Source organism: Phacochoerus africanus, chromosome 6, assembly GCF_016906955.1.
Source record: "Phacochoerus africanus isolate WHEZ1 chromosome 6, ROS_Pafr_v1, whole genome shotgun sequence".
Lineage (NCBI taxonomy): Eukaryota > Metazoa > Chordata > Mammalia > Artiodactyla > Suidae > Phacochoerus > Phacochoerus africanus.
Window position 1 is genome coordinate 83071574 of NC_062549.1, and position 14612 is coordinate 83086185.

Sequence of the window (14612 nt, forward strand, 5' to 3'; positions counted from 1 at the left end):
TTGTCATGAGCTGTGGTGCTGGTCACAGACATGGCTTGGATCTGGCACTGCTGTGGCTGTGGCATGGGCCAGCAGCTACAGCTCCATATTAGACCCCTAACCTGGGAACTTCCATATGCCTCAAGTGTGGCCCTAAAAAGACCAAAAAAAAATATATATATATATATATATGCATATCTCGATATGTTAACCCTAATAGATGACATTGTGAAGAGGTCAGACACTTGCAATTATAGATAGGATCACCATGAATATGACATAAAAATGCAGACCCGGTCACCTAACCTGTATTGGTAAATCCAACATCATAAGTGGCAGTGATTTTCCAAACTCATGAATAAGTCTCAGTGAGGTTTGAGCAAATCGAAGTACATGCTTCCCTGAATTTACACAATAATGGCATTCATAAACAATCTGGTGCATAGCAGAACCACGTAAAACAAAACAAACAACATTTTTGTGCTCAGATTAAAACAGTTTGAATCTAGATTCAGAAAGTGACAAGTTTTTTGGGTGCGTGGGTCTTTCAAAAGTCGTAAGTGAGAGGAATTTTTTTTTTTGCTTTGGATTGTATCATGTACAGCAAGACGTCTAGTATCCTTGGCCCCCACCCTCTAAATGCCAGGAGTGCCCTCTAATCATTGTGACTACCCCCAAATGTTCCCACAGATTTCTCAAAGTGTCATTTTGAGAACCACTGAAGGAGATGCTTTCTGTTCTAAGTAGCAGAGAAATAAACCCACATAAGTTTAATAAAAGAGTATTTATTGGCAGTTCCCACTGTGGTGCAGTGGGTTGAGAGTTTGACTGCAGTGGCTCGGGTCACTGTGGAGACACGGGTTCAATCCCCAGCTTGAGCAGTGGGTTAAAGGATCCGGTATTGCCACAGCTGTACCATAGGTTTCAGCTGCAGCTCGGATTCTATCCCTGGCCTGGGAAACTTCCATAAAAAATATATATTTATTGGGTCCTATAACTGATGGGTCCAGGGGTACATCAACTTCAAGGAAATCTTCATCCAGGATCCAATTGTTTAGCCAGGACCTAAATTCTCCTATTTCTCACCTCCCAACACATACCTTTCTGTACTCTGTTTCCTAAGTTCTGGGTCCACCCAATATTCTCTGCAAAATGTCCTTGAGGCTTCATTCTGACCATTCCCCATCCCTGAACCAATCACGTGGTTGAGAAGTGTGGGAAGTGCTGACAATCAGAGTCCACTCTGACTGTGGGACTGGGAGAGGTCAATCCTATGTAAATCCCGTGGCTGACCCCCAGGGGGAGCAACGATTTCTTGAAGGAAATCTGAGGGTAACCTGCCAGCAGGAAAGGGAATGGATGCTGAACAGCAACTAGGTACCCACAACTCCTGAAGAGTCAGTATCTCTGGGAATGTAGCCTGAAACTCAGCAGCTTCACAAACTACCCCCAGGGATTCTTTTTTTTCAAAGAGCTTTATTGAGACACAATTTACATACCACAAAGTTCATCCATTTAAAATGTATAATTCATTGCTTTTTAATATATTCATAGTGGTGCAACTAACACCATAATCCAATTTTAGAAGATTTTCATCACCTCCAAAAAAGACCCTTTACCCCATTAGCAGTCATTTCCGTACCACTCCATCCCCAGCTCTTGGCAATTACTAATTGTCTTTCTGTCTCTTTAGATTTATTATTCCAAATATTTAATAGAAATGGAATTATGCAATATGTGACCTTTTGTGTCTGGCTTCTTTCACTTGCATAAATAATGTTTCCAAGGTTCATCCATGTTTTAGCTTGTGTCAGCATTTCATTCATTTTTATGGCTGAATAAAACATCCATCGTATGGTTAGGCCACGTTTTGTCTATCCATTCACCCATGGTCAGATATTTGGGTAATTTCCACTTTGGGGCTATTATGAATAATGCTGCTATGAACATTTATATACAGATTTTTGTATGATGTATATTTTTATTTCGCTCTACCTAGAAGTGAAATTCCTGGGTCATATGGTACCTTTATGTTTCATATTTTGAGGAGCTGCCAAACTGGTTTCTAAAATGGTTGCATCATTTGACATTCCCACCAGCATGTACAAGCGTTCTTATTTCTCCGCCTCTTCCATAATGTTTGTTGCTGTCTTTTTCATTACAACCATCCTGTGGGTGTAAGGTGGAAACTTACTGTTTTTTCTTTTTTTGTTTTGTTTTGGCCATATCCATAGCAAGTTCTAGAGCCAGGGATTGAACCCCAGTCACAGCATCGACCCAAGTCTCTGCTGTAACAATGCCGGATCCTTCACCCACTGAGCCACAAGAGAACTCTGGAAGCTTGTTGTTCTGACTAATGACATCCAGCTGCTTTTCATGTGCTTATTGGGCATTTGCATACCTTCTTCAGAGATAGGTATGTTCAGATCCTTTGCCTATTTTAAAAATGGGCTGTCAACCTTTTCATTATTGAGTTGTAAAAGTTCTTTATTATAGTGTGGATACATGTCCTTTATCAGATATACGATTTGCAAATAATTTATCCCATCCTGTGAGTTGTCTTTTTTCTTTTTTTCTTTTTTTAGGGCTACACCTGCAGCATATGAAAATTTCCAAGCTAGGGGTCAAATTGGAGCTGTAGCTGCTGGCTTATGCCACAGCCACACCAACACCAGATCTGAGCCATATCTGTGACCTACACTGCAGCTTGTGGTAATGCCAGATCCTTAACCCACTGAGCAAGGCCAGGGATCAAACCCATGTCCTCATGGATACTAGTCTGGTTCTTAACCCACTGAGTCACAATGGGAAATCTTTTTTTTTTTCCCTCAGTGTGCAGTGCCTTGATGTGGGCTCTCAGTACCCAGACCAGGAATTGAACCCAGGCCAAAGTGGTGAAAACACCAAATCCTAACCACTAGACCACTAGGGAACTCCTTCTTTTCGTTTTCTTTTTCTCTTTTCTTTCTTTCTTTCTTTTTTTTTTTTTTTTTTTTTTTTTTTTTTTTTTTTTTTTTGCCTAGCCTGAGGCATGAGGAAGTTCCCAGCCAGGGATGGAGCCCTCACTGAAACAGCAACCTAAGCCACTGCAGTGACACCACCAGATTCTTAACCCACTGCATCAAAAGAGGACTCCTTAAAGTTTTAACTTTTGATGAAATCTAGCATATCCAACTTCTCTTTAATTGCTTGTGCTTTTAGTGTTTTATCTAAGAAATCTCCAAGGGGTACTTATAAATCCCAAAGTTTGGGAATTCCCATTGTGGCTCAGTGGAAACGAATCTGACTAGTATCCATGAGGATGCAGGTTCAATCCCTGGCCTCACTCAGAGAGTTAAGGATCCAGTGTTGCCATGAGCTGTGGTGTAGGTCGTAGACATAGCTTGGATACCCTGTTGCTATGCCATGGTGTAGGCTGACAGCTATAGCTCTGATTTGACCCCTAGCCTGGGAACCTCCATATGCTGTGGGTGAGGCCCTAAAAAGACAAAAAAAAAAAGCAGAGTTCTGAGAACCAGAAGCCTCTGAAGACATACTTAAATTATTTTTATTTTTTCATTAATATATTTTAAATGTTTTATTGGGTTAGGCCCTGGTCCTCCAGTGGTGCATAAACCAGGTTCCTGTTCTCATGGAATTTGTGTCTACAAGTGGAGGTATACCATGGACAGACAGAAAAAAAATACATATATATATAAGTTGGGATAAATTTTATATTAGGGCTCTGAGAGAGACCAGAGGTTTAGATAGGTCAAGGAAGACTCCTCTGAGGTGGTGCCAATTTAAACTGAGATGTCAGGGGTAAGAAGGATTCAGTGTGTGAAGAGCGGCAGAATGATATTCCATGTGGAACATGCCAACATACTTCCCAGTTTTGCTTTGGTTTGGTTTAGTTTTACATGAATTGCTGTATTGAAAAGATATTTTATATAAACAATGTCTTATCATATGCAGATTCTTCAATCAGCATTTAGAATTCACTTGCATGAGGCCTCTCATCTTAGTTCAGAAGTCTTGGGGGGTGGCAAAAGGAAGAGCTTATGAAACTGATTTGGGAGAAGAAAATTATTATATGTCTTTCTCTTATTTTTTGAAGAAAAATTAATCCTTACCCAAAATCAATGTCATGTTTTTCACACAACTGTATCTGTATGGCGATATATAGTGAACTAATACATATTTCTGCTACATTTTCTCTGTGTTTGAATACTGATCACAGTTCAATATTAGCTTCAGAAGAAAAAAAAAATCTCAAGAAAGCAATTGGAAAAATGCATTTGTTGGCAGCAGTTTCTATCCTTGAATGCACAGTAGGTTCTGAGCTATGAGCTATGAGAAGAAAAACCTTTGTGATAAATAATATATCTCATAATGAGCAGCAGGAGAAAAAAAAATATTTTCAGTTGAAGAGTTCAAAGTGAAATAGAGGAAGTCTGGAAAGGACAGCTTTTGCATCAGGGGTGGATATGGAGCTGAAAGAGCCATAACCGCTTTTGATCTCCATTCTCTCTATGCCAGTCTATGGCATATATTACTAGACCTTTCTTGAATACCAGCTTTTAAAAGGGTTTAGCTCTCAGGTTCTACAGCATTAGGCAATTTACTTATCTCATTTCATCTCTTTAACTCCACAGATAGGCAGGTATGAGTATGCCTAATTTATATATGAATAAGCTGAGATTCAGAGAGGTTAAATAACTCCCCCTGGGTCACAAAGCTAAGCCAGTGTCTGAGTCGATGCAAATAAAAAATAAATAAATAAACAGGAATTTCAGAATGAAAGTCTAAAATACTCTTGAGAACAGACTGCTTGAAGCACCTTCAGTCATCTGGCTTATTGGTGACCTAGACTCTGAGAGGAGTTTCAGCTTCCAGTTTTTGACCAAATAAAGCATCTGTCTCATAGGAATATTAAGGCACCCCATTTACTTTTTGTGTCCTCATTATCCCATTTGTCTCTGAAGACAAGCTGGGTTTAGGTCAGGAGCTCTAGTAAATTATCCATCTAAATGGTACCTTAGTGGCCTAATAATAAGAAGAAAGCAACTCCCCCAGTGCCAGTCTGTAGACAAGGGACTAACTAATGCATTTATTAAAGCAGATGGATTTTAGAGGAATTTGAATCCTGGGAAGGCCATCACTTTTTGCTGGAGTTCGGTAAACTAGGCTTTATAACTTTTTTTTCTTTTCTCCTTCCAACACCCATCTGTCCCATATGGAAGTTCCCTGGTTAGGGGTCGAGTGGGAGCTGCAACTGAGGCCTAGCCACAGCCATGGGTAACACCAGATGCCAGCCACATCTACACCTACCTGCATCTTGGGGCAAGGGTTGGGGGGGGTGTTCACTGAAAGAGGTCAGGGATTGAACCCGCATCTTCGCAGAGAACCCGAATCTTCGTAGCCCAATGAGCTACAGCCTAAACTCTGATAACGTCTTAAACTGATTCTTTTGCTGCCCTGTTTCTCTCCCTTCCTTTTCTTTCTCCCTTCCTAAGGCAGTTTTACCGTTCGGTTCAACTTTTTTGTCCCTTTCTTAAGATTGCTACACAGAAAATACAAGAGGCTAGGGATGGCATATAACGTGGGGAGAACGGACGTGGAAAAAAAACAATATGAGAAGGAATTGTTCTGTTCTCTGATCTGGCCGCACCCTGATCTGTGTATTGTGATTACTGCTCCCCGGCCTTTAGGTTCAGAGCGAGGGGAGAGTAGCATTGTAAAGATCTGTTTACACCCACCCTGCCACTCGCAAGGGCTGTGGGGTCCGCAAAGGCTGGCTTCGAGGTCGATTCACTGTGATATTGCCAGGGCACAGGACAGTGCCTGGATGAATGAAAGGGGAGCAGGAAAGGCGATGCCAGGAGGAGTCCACGGCGAGACAGGAGCAGGAGAATGGGACTGTGCGGACCCTACAGGAAGAATCCGAAAGTGTGACAGAGAAATGGAAAAGGGGATGTCCCAACGGCTGGAACTGAGACGAGCAACGGGATCGGGGAAGGCCCGAGGAAGGACCACAAAGGTTTACGGGAGAAAAGTGGTGCGAGCCGAAAGGGTAGGGGCGAGACAAAGAGCAGGAGCTGAGGCCAATCGTGGGAAGAAATGGCAAAGTGGCCGGGAGGGAGGGCAGACGCCAAGAAAGGGGCGTGAGGGATGGGAAGCGGCGGCGCCCGGGAGGGGAGGGGCAGCTGCGCGCGGGGCTCGGGCGGGGCCGAGCGGGGGATTGGGGAGGCCCGCGGGCGTAGGGGCTGCGCCGGGGCGGCGGAGGAGGGGCGGACGGCGCCGGCGGAGGAGGGGCGCGAGCGCCGCAAAGTTACTTGGCCTGCGCCGGGCCGGGTCCTCGTGCTGGTGGCGGGGCGGCGGGAGGAGCGAAGCGGGGCTCCGCGGGCTGAAACCCGAAACCTCCGGTCCCCGAGCGCGGCGGGGAGGAAGGAAGCAGCGGCCGAGGCGGGGAGGCGGCCCGGCCGGACCCTGAACTGCTGCTGCGGCGGCGGCTCCTCGGTGAGTACCGGCTGGGGCACGGGCGGGGATGGAGTGGGGGCGAGTTCATTGTGTCGGGCTGGAGGGCACGGGGGTGCAGGCCGAGCGGGGTCTCCGCGGCCCCTTCCCCCAGGCCTCCCTGCCCCCACAGCGCTTTTCTTCCCTCCGCGCCCCCTTGGAGGTAAGGGGGATGTCCCCCCCGCCTCAGTCCGTTTTGCTTCGGGGAGCCCTGGCTCTTTGTGGGAAGATCTTGGGGGGCGCGCCCCTCCTCTGCATGGAGGGGCTTCTGAGAGGCCCTTGCCTCTAGCCTGCCTGGTTTCTCCGGCGCCGCCTGAAGCCCCCTTTCGAGACCCCCAGGAAGGGAGAACATTGGCGCTTCCCCAGAACCCAGCTGATGGGGGTCGTGCCCCCTCGGTCCAAGGAGCTTTACGCCCTGCTCCGGGACAGGTGTGTGGGGCTAAGCGGCCTCGACCCTCAGCTGCAATCCGTGAGGACCAGGTGAGTTACATCCTCCCAGTCGGGGCTCAGGGCGGTGCTACTGGAGCTGGGCGGAGGATGCACGCAGAAGTCGCCCGGCCCAGCTAGCCGCCGCCGGATGGGCGATTCTCCTTCTCATATCTGCGAGAGGGAGACTCGGTTAGCTTTGGGGGGACTTGGTCTGCCTTCTGCGCCAGAGCTTAACCTCCGTGCAACCTTTTGACAAAGATATGTAGGGTAAGAATGTCTGTTGGATTCTCGGATGCTCTGGGGCGCATCAAAGGGGTCTACTCTCTAGTAACCACACAGCGGTGCGTTGGCATCACTTTATCGCACATCTTTGAGACTATTTTTGTCTGTTAATGTATCTTTAATCCGTTTTGTGAAGTGCTTTCAAGAGCAGGTCATTTGCTCCTCCTTGTGAAGGTGGTATGGTTCTGGAGGGAAACGGTTTCAGTTCCTTGATGGGGATAATGATAACACCGAAATCATTAGCCTAAATCAGCCAGCGGGGCGTGGGGGTGAGGTGGGCGTCATTGTGCCCCCTCCCCATCCAGCCAGCACGGATTCAGCCTTACCTCTTCTCCTCCTGTGACCTGGACCTGGAAATGAGCTTTGGAGAGTTAAAACATTGGGAAGTAGTAGGTGGCTTTCCCTTACAATTCCTCTTACTGCAGCCAGGGAGACAGGTGAGGAAAGGCATTTTCCAGGCCCCCAGAGGAAAGCAAGGAAGTGGGAGGGACCTCAGATCGCAGGGATAGGGGCTTTTCATCCAACTCTCTTTAACTGAGCTTCAGTCATCCATTTTGGTCACTTCTTCCACAGCACCCCTTTTTTTCCTGTCTCAATTTCACACTCATACTTCTAAAATGCTTCCAAACACTTTTATATACACTTTTAAATTTCATTCATATAACAGCCCTGTGAAGTATTTATAAGCCAGTTTTACAGGTGAGGCAGCTGAGACTCAAATGGGAAAAAGTACTCTGCTCAGCAAGCAGGGAGCCAAGACTGAACTCAGGTTTTTTGACTTAATGCTTTTCATTCAGGGCTCCATCACACAGGTGGGTCCTTGAACTCAGGACTTTGCCTTGCACTACAGCTCCATCACCATGACAGGAAGAATAGGGATTCTTCCCAAAAAGGCCTGCCTGGCATTTAGAATTGAAATCCATGCTGCAGGTAGTCAAATCATCCTCTTTGTGTTGCAGCCCCGTGCAGTGAGTTTGAGAGATGAGGCTGGACCATGTGATCAGAAGGGCGGGGTTGGTTGGTTGGGTTCAATGGAAGGCAGAATGGGTTAAGCTGAATCTAGAATGTCAGGCAAAGGAGGTACATACAGTTCTCTAATATAAACTTTGCTGCCAGGGCCAGTCAGGAAGCCTGCCTGGGTGCTGGAGGAGAGCAAGCAAGAGAGTTGTGTGGGGGCTGTGTGTAGAGCATGCCTTGGTGGACAAGGTTCTAGCACATTGCTTGATCTGAGTTGGGGAGGGGGAGGGGGAAGCTGCAAATTTTTATGGAAGAAAGCTCCATGTTTTTAAAGTTGGCAACTAATTCAAAACATTTTGCAAAATGTACAGGACAACCAAATTATGTGTGCAGGCTGGTTGTGATCTGCAGACTGCCAGCTTGCAACCTTAGGAAGTACTCGCTGTTATTCCAAGGTGCAATAAAGCATGACTAGAGGGCAGAATTGGAGATACCTATCAGTGCTACCTGGAGTTTGGAGGAAGGATTGACTTTATGACTCAATACTTCATTCATTCAGCCAGTAGTAATCTCATCTGTGATTCTAGTCCTACCCCAAGAGAGTGCTTACAGCTAGTTTTGATCTGTTTCCTTGGCCGATTTATATGCTCAGCTGGGTGGAGGATGGCATTGATGGCAGATATGTTGAGGGAATGCTGGGAGCATTCCCAAGGAAGCTTTGGGAACATTCCACATTTTCAATGTGGCTAGAGATAAAACAATGGCGGTACATTAGATTTAGGTTTGTGTTTGATTTATACTCAAGTAACAGGTGAGATCATACTGCATTAGGAACACAGTGAAGTCAGACAGCCTAAACTCAGCCCTGCCACTTACAAACCTGTGACCTTGGATGAATAGTGGAAAGCATGCCTGGAATATAGTAATTTTTTAGAAGTATGAGTTATTACAAAAGATTTTTAAAATATAAAATATATATAGGAAAATAAATTTAAGTTCCTCCACTCCTCTCTCCATCTGAGAGGTAACTACAGATATTATTTTCCAGGTCTTTTTCAGTGCAGCAATACATTAGGGAGTCCTGTTGTGGCTTAGCAGGTTAAGGACCTGACACTGTCTCTGTGAGAATGTGAATTCGATCCATGACCTGGCTCAGTGGGTTAAGGATCTGGATCTGGCATTGCCCCAAGCTGCAGCGTAGGGCACAGATGCAGCTCAGATCTGCTGTTGCCGCAGCTCGGTTTAGACCCCTGGCCCAGGAACTTCCAAATGCTGCAGGAGCTTCATGTGCTCAGGAACTTCCATATGCCATATGTGTGTAAAAAAATACATTGGGATCATATATAATTATATGGTATGACTTTTTTGACTTAACAGTAAGACTTGCAGAGTTCCCAGCTGGCACAGCTGGGTTAAGGACTTGGCATTTTCACTGCTGTAACTCATGTTGCTGCTGTGGTGCATGTTTGATCCCTGGTCTTGGAACTTCCCCATGCCAAGGGTGTGGCCCCCCCCCCAAAAAAAAAAAAAAGATTTGGATGTCTTCTAACATCAATGATATTGATATTTCATTCTTTTAAATGGCTATATAGTATTTCATAGTCTATATTCACCATAATACATTTAAACATTCTTCTATTGAGGGACTTTTATATTGTTGCCAACTTAATATGTTATAAATAATGCTGTAACGAACGTCCTTTTACATAAGTCTCTGGCACTTGTATTTTTGGATAAAAATTACTCTTAGATGTGAAGTTGGTAGGTTGAAGGGAATATATATCTTACACATTTATTGAAGCAGAATTTCTGTTTATTGGGATCTGGAGATTGTGCAGAAAAAGAGATCGATTTTATTATATTTTTCATTTTTTGCTTTTTAGGACCACACTCGCAGCATATGGAGATTCCCGGGCTAGGGGTCCAGTCAGAGCTACACCTGCTGGCCTACACCACAGCCATAGTGTCGCCAGATCCGAGCCATGTCTGAGACCTTCACCATCGCTCATGGCAATGCCAGATTCTTAACCCACTGAGCAAGGCCAGGGGTGGAACCTGAAACCTCATGTTTCCTAGTCCAATTCGTTTCCGCTGCGCCACGATGGGAACTCCTGATTTATTTATTAATAAAGTATTTATTTATTAAGTTTACTTGTTTGGGGATAGGTCATATCTGGGGTACTGTACTTAGACGTAGGTAGTATACGTAAGGCTGTAAAAAGTAACACCTCCCTCCTACCCTTGCCCTCTGTTTCCCTTTTTAGGAACAACTAATTTTGCCAGTTCTTGTCTATTCTAGAGATAGTCTGTGATCTATAGGCAAATAAAATGTATGTTCTGTTTTCTCTCTCTAAAAAATGAGTCTGGTAGCATACTAAATACCCTTTCTGCTTATGAAATTTAAAAAATCTTGGAGACCATTCCATATCAAAGTTAAGTGCAATTTAAATGTTGATAAATTCTTCCAAATCTACCCTTAAAGAAACAAAGGAGATCCCTTGGTGGCTCAGCACATAATAAACCTGACTAGTATCCATGAGGATGCAGTTTGATACCTGGCCTCACTCAGTGCATTAAGGTTCCGGTGTTGCTGTGAGCTGTGGTGTAGGTCACAGATGTGGCTTGGATCTCGAGTGGCTGTGGCTTGGTTTGGGCTGACATCTGCAGCTCTGATTTGACCACTAGCCTGGGAACTTCCATATGCCATAGGTGCAGCCCTAAAAAGCAAAAAAACAAAGCTCAGTTGAGGAGTTCCCTTGTGGCGTAGCAGATTAAGGATCTGGCATTGTCACTGCAGTGGCTAAGGTTGCTGCTGTGACATAGGTTAGATCCCTGGCCTGGGAACTTCTGCATGCCATGGGAGCAGCCAAAACAACCAAAAAACATCTTAATTTTTATTCCCTCAAATTGCCCATCAATCTTTTAACAGTTTTTCCATTGAATTGTTTGTGATTCCATCAATTTGTGAGACACTTTCTGAATTCTGCATTTTAATCCTTTTCTTGTTAATAAAATATATTGCCTTTTATGTATTACCCCAGCTTTGCTTATTGTACCTTTGTGCAGAAGTGTTTAATATTTATATGGTTAAATCTATAAAAAACTTTTCTCTATAGCTTGAAATTTTCTGTCTTATTTAGGAAGTCCTCTCCTATCTCAAGATTAAATTTTTCTAAATTTTCTCCTTCCTCTCTATTCTTTCCTTGCTTGTTTTCATCTAAAAATATTTTAAATTACTATGTCTTTTCTTTTAGTTGTCTTCGGTAACCCTCTCTGACCTTGAGGAGTTTAAGGTTTGGATTTGCCCATGAGCCTCTTTAGCCAATGTAACATGCCAGTTTTCTATCACTTTTTTTTTTTTGGTATTTATATCTTTTTTTAGGGCCACACCCATGGCATATAGAGGTTCCCAAGCTAGGGGTCTAATTGGAGCTGTAGCTGCCAGCTTACGCCACGGCAACTCAGGATCCGAGCTGCCTCTGCAATGTAGGTCACGGCACAGCTCACGGCAGCACTGGATCCTTAACCCACTGAGCGAGGCCAGGGATCGAACCTACAACCTCATAGTTCCTAGTCAGATTCGTTAACCACTGAGCCAGGATGGGAACTCCCCAGTTTTCTATCACTTTCATGGTGATTGTGTTCACCACGTCTTAAGGATGTGCTCTTCTCCAGGTGGGAGAAGAGAGAGGGCATTCTGGACAGTGGAACCATTGTCATGTGCAGAGTCATGGAATTGGATAGCAGCAGTGTGTACTTGGAGAACTGTTATTTATTCAGTATAGCTGAAGTGGAGTGTCCTGCAAATGAATAGATACTGCAGGTGCCAAGGAATGGAATGGCATAACAGGTTTGTCTAGGGAACGATCATTCTGGCAGCAGTGAAGAGGACAAATTGGAGTGGGGTGAGGTCAAAGACAAGAAGATGGAGTTCCCGTCGTGGTGCAGTGGTTAACGAATATAACTAGGAACCATGAGGTTGTGGGTTTGATCCCTGGCCTTGCTCAGCGGGTTAAGGATCCGGCATTGCTGTGGCTCTGGCATAGGCCGGCAGCTGCATCTCCGATTAGATCCCTAGCCTGGGAACTTCCGTATGCCGCAGGAGCAGCCCTAGAAAAGGCAAAAAGACAAAAAACAAAACAAAACAAAACAAAAAAAAAACCAAGAAGATGAGATAGAAACACCTGATCATCATCCAGGGGAAAGATGGTGAGGCTCTGAGCCAGGGTAATGGCAGTGAGGATGAAGTTTTGAGTTAGAATTTAGTGGTGCTCTAGATGTCTATGATTAGGGAATGGAACCAACCAGTGTTTATGGCTTTACACACATTGTCTCATTGAATCCTTTCAATTCAGTGTGGAAATCCACAGCTCAGATAAATTCCTTAATCTACCCAAGTTCACACAATCAGAAGTGTCATTCAGAGTCTTAGACCCATCAAGATTATCTGACAAGAGTGGTCTAGGATGTCCTAGGTTTCTGTCTTGAGTGATTAGGGTGGGTGGTGATTTTTTTTTCCCCCAGGGTAGAGAAAAACACAAAGAATAGCATATTGAGATGGTAGAAGCAGAGATGATGAATTCCATTTTGCACATGTTATATCCAAGGTGCCTGGGTGTGGCATATGGGAGAAAACATCTACTAGGTGGGTGTATATGAATCCAGGGCCCCCAAGAGAAGTCTAGGCTATAGATGGAAATTTCAGAGTCATCATTGTTCAGATGAGTACAGAGAGAGGGTGCATACAGAGAGAGACGAGGTATCATGTAGTACTCTTTCTTTTGCAGATGGTAAAAATCCAGTCCAATTTGGCCTAGGCAAAAAGGAAAGTTATTGGTTCATGTCACTAAAAAGCTCAAGAGTGTATTTGGCTTCGGGCATGGGTTCAGAGTTCAAATGATTCATCAGGACTTTTTTTAATAAATATTTTTAAAAGTTTTATTGAAATATAGTTGACTTACAATGTTATATTTTTTGCTATACAACAAAGTAATTCAGTTATACATGTACACATACTCATTCTCTTTCAGATTCTTTTCTCACGTGGTTTATCACAGAATATTGGCTAGAGTTCCCTGTACTGTACAGCAGGTCCCCAAGGGTCAATCACTGCATATACCTTAGTGTGGATATGCCAATCCCAGTCCATCCCTCCCCACCCAGCACTCATCCCCTTTGGTAACCACAGGTTTGTTTTCAAAGTCTGAGTCTGTTTCTATTCTGCAAATAAGTTCAGTGGTATCCTTTTTTAAGATTCCACATATAAGTGATATCATATGATATTCTTTCACTGTCTGACTTCATTTAGGATGTCCATCCGTGTTGCTGCAAATGGCATTATTTCATTCATTTGCATGACTGAGTAATATTCCACGGTATATATTCACCACATCTTTACCATTCCTCTGTCGATGAACATTTGGGTTGTTCCCATGACTTGGATATTGTAAATAGTGCTGCAGTGAACACAGGAGCATGTATCTTTTTGGATGAGAGTTTTCTTCCAGTAGATGCCCAAGAGTAGGATTGCTAGATCATATGGTAGTTCTATTTTTAGTTTTTTGAGGAACCTTCATACTGTTTTTCATAGTGGCTATACCAATTTCCATTCCCATCAGCAGTGTAAGAGGGTTCCCATTTCTCTGCACCCATTCCAGCATTTATTGTTTGTAGGCTTGATGATGATGACCATTCTGGCTGGTGCAGGATGGTAGCTCATAGAAGTTTTGATTTGCATCTCTCTAATTAGAGACATGGAGCATCTTTTTATTTGTTTTTTGGCTATCAGTATGTCTTCTTTAGATCTGCCCATTTTTTTCATGGGGTTGTTTGTTTTTTGATATTGAGTTGTATGAGTTGTTTGTGTATTTTGAAGATTAATCCCTTGTTGGTTGCTTCATTTGCAAATATTTCCCCCCATTTTGTGGCTTATCTTTTCGTTTTGTTTATGGTTATCTGTTCTGTGCAAAAACTTGTAAGTTTGGGTCTCATTTGTTTATTTTTGTTTTTATTTTCTTTATTCTAGGAGGTATATCTGAGAAGATACTGCTCTGGTTTATGTCAAAAGAATATTTGGCCTGTGGGGACTTGTTTTCTTAACTCCCCTTGCCTCATGCTCTCCCCTTGTGATGGCTAGGGGAAGCTGCAGGTTCAAATCCAATGGAGAGAGGAGCTGCCTTTCTCTCAGAGATCCCAGAAACAATCCTGTTATGTGTTGGAGTTCCCATCATGGCACAGCGAAACAGTCCTACTAGGAACCATGAGGTTGCAGGTTTGATCCCTGGCCTTGCTCAGTGGGTTAAGGATCCGGTATTGCCATGAGCTGTGGTGTAGGTCACAGACACGGCTCAGACCTGGCATTGCTGTGGCCCTGGGGTAGGCCTGCGGCAACAGCTCCAATTAGACCCCTAGCCTGGGAACCTCTGTATGCCACAGGTGCGGCCCTAAGAAGACAAAAGACAAAAAAAAAA

At 44.1% G+C, this 14612-nt stretch overlaps 1 protein-coding gene across 1 annotated transcript in view; it reads left to right on the forward strand.

The window, feature by feature from the left end:
• The first annotated feature begins 6316 nt into the window (after positions 1–6316).
• GPR161 (G protein-coupled receptor 161) overlaps positions 6317–14612 on the forward strand; it is a 59221-nt gene continuing 50925 nt past the window's right edge. Inside the window, exon 1 of the mRNA XM_047783994.1 lies at positions 6317–6477. The gene's annotated coding sequence lies outside the window, so the exon portion shown is untranslated. The remainder of the gene's footprint in view (positions 6478–14612) is intronic.